Raw genomic sequence first — 2,954 nt, 5'->3', positions numbered from 1 at the left:
ATAAATATAGTGTTTATATAATTTAATGTTCTGCGTTTTTTTAAATAAATTCATATCTAATTGTAAACACTTTCCTATGTTGCTACATAGTCTTCATGGTTATTAGTTTAATGGCTGCATAATTTTCTTTCAGATGGGTGCTCTCTAATCTCTTCAGCCATTCTCCAATTGTTAAACATATGTATTATTTCTAGTTTTTCATTATTATATATAATACTGTGGTTAATAACTTTGTGCATATAACTTGTTTTACAGAAATCATTTAAATTACACATTTTTAGGAAAAAATCCCAGGAATGGGATTACTTTGTCAAAGGGTGTTGTATTAGTTATAAAAAGATTTACTATAAGGAATTGGCTCACTTGACTATGGAGGCTGAGCAGTCCCAAGATATTTAGTCAGCAAGCTGGAGACCTTGGAGAGCTGATGCTTTGGTTCCGGTCTGAGTCTGAATCCAAAGGCAGAAGATGATGTCCCAGCTCAAAGACAGTCAAGCCAAGAGAGAGAATTCTTTCTTACTCAGCCTTTTTGTTCTATTCAGGCCTTCAATAAATTGGATGAGACCCTCTCACATTGAGGAGGGCAATCTGCTTTACTCAGTCTACCAATTCAAATGTTAATCTCATCCAGAAACACCCTTACAGACATACCCAGAAACAATGTTTAGCCAATTATCTGGGCACTCCATGACCAAGTTGGCACATAAAATTAACCATTACAGGGGTGAGCTTTGTTTTTTTTGCTAAGGAAGATTCGCCCTGAGCACTAAGGTCTGTTGCCAATCTTCCTCTTTTTTTTTTCCTGCTTCAGGAAGATTCGCCCTGAGCTAACATCTGTGCCAATCTTCCTCTATTTTGTATGTGGGTCACCACTACAGCATGGCCACTGATGAGTGGTATAGGTCCATGCCCAGGAACTGAACCTGGGCTGCTGAAATGGAGCATGCTGAACTTAACCACTAGGCCATGAGGACTATATCATCTGTTTGGTTTGACTATAAACAAGCCCCGGTTCCCCACCCTCTTTCCTTGTGTGGCAAACAGACCCTAACGTGACCCCCACCTCCAATGATTTCCTGCCTTCTGGTATTCACGCCTTTGTGGGCAGGCAGGACCTGTGACTTGCTTCCAACCAATAGAATGTGGCAAAGGTGACAGCATGTTACTCCTGTGATTATATCACATTATATAAAATTACACATAAGTAGACTGGAACAAGAGATTCTCTTGCTGGCTTGATGAAGCAGGCAGCCATGCTGAGGAAACGCACATGGCAAGGAACTTGGAGTGGCCTCTAGGATTTATAGATGGCTTCCAACTGATGGCTACAAAAATCCAGGGCCTTCAATCCTACAGCTACAAGAAAATAAATTTTGCAAGTAACCTGAATTAGCTTGGAAGCAGATTCTTTCAGATGTAGTTGAGCCTCCAGATGAGAACACAGCCTGGCCGACGCCTGACTGCAGGCTTGTGAGATCCTGAGCTCAGGATCCAGCAAAGCTGTGCCCAGACTCCTGACTTACAAAAACTATGAGATAATAAAGATATGTTGTTGGGCCGCCCCGTGGCTTAGCGGTTAAGGGCGTGCACTCCACTGCTGGCAGCCCGTGTTTGGATCCCGGGTGCACACTGACGCACCGCTTCTCCGGCCATGCTGAGGCCGTGTCCCACACACAGAAACTAGAAGGATGTGCAACTATGACATACAGCTATCTACTGGAGCTTTGGGGAGTAAACGGGAAAAAAGGGAGGAGGACGGGCAATAGATGTTAGCTCAGAGCCGGTCTTCCTCAGCAAAAAGAGGAGGATTAGCACGGATGTTAGCTCAGGGCTGATCTTCCTCACACACAAAAAAAAAGGTGTGTTGTTTTAAGTCACTAAGTCTGTGGTCATTTGTTCCACAGTATAGAAAATGAACACATCTTGCTTCTTGGAAAACTTTGTATTTTCTTATTCCACTACCCCTAAAAAAATCTGGATTTCCATCAATGGGTACAATCCAGAGACGAGTCAAAGTATTTTATGAATACATATGACCTATGGGTTTATCTTGCCTGATTTAGTAAGTGAGAGACCAAGGATACTAGTGAATTCACGTTTGTATCTGTCTGCCATGTCTTGTGCCAACAGCTCAAACTCAACAAAGTGCTTGTTTTCACGATGTCCCCCACTTCATTGTGATCAAAGGTAAACAAGTATTCTGGGGCTTGAAAAGAATAAGACAACTGTTCAGAGACAATGAGTGAGACCCCTGGGGATTTACTCATGTATCAGGATATATTATGGAAAGCAGCCCATGAAGACCATCTCTCTCCAACTAAAGGCAAGGGTGGGGCTTATAAAGGCAAAGGCATAAAGTTTCACAAGGTAAAGTGATGGGTCAGTCTAAACAAGTCCTTGGCTCGTCAATTGGGGATTGGTTGGTTGTAGTGGAGCTTGGAGGTCGATTGCTGAATTCCCAGTTCCTTTCTTAAGTCTAGATAGCACAGTCAGAAATTCACACCAGGCTGTTCTGCTCACTCTGACCAGTTTTCTGGGAAGTGGTTGTTCTGCTTGCTTGTTCTTCAGGGCCCCTGTTTGCCATCTGACACCCTTCAGGCTCAGTGTCCTGTAGCGGGCAAGTCCCATGCACACACTCAAGGCTCAGAGAAAATTCCTTTATCGACTAGCATAGTGAATTAATAGGGGGTTAGCTTCAAGGGAGCTTTAGTTTAAAAATTGTGCTGGGAAGAAATAGCAAAATCATGCCTCTAATCCAGTGATTTAGCCTTAACTGCTAATTAAAATCATCTGGGGAGCTTTTACAACATAGGATGCTTGTGGACCCATTCCAGACCGATTAAATCAAAATCTCTGAGTGAGAGACCATGCTATTGATAGGTTTTAAATGCTCCCCAGGTGATTCTAATGTGCAGCCAGGCTCCAGTATTGCTGATCTAATTGATTTACCCTGC

The sequence above is a fragment of the Diceros bicornis genome, chromosome 8, assembly GCF_020826845.1.
Source record: "Diceros bicornis minor isolate mBicDic1 chromosome 8, mDicBic1.mat.cur, whole genome shotgun sequence".
In the NCBI taxonomy this organism is placed as follows: Eukaryota; Metazoa; Chordata; class Mammalia; order Perissodactyla; family Rhinocerotidae; genus Diceros; species Diceros bicornis.
Note: the sequence above shows the minus strand (reverse complement) of the source record.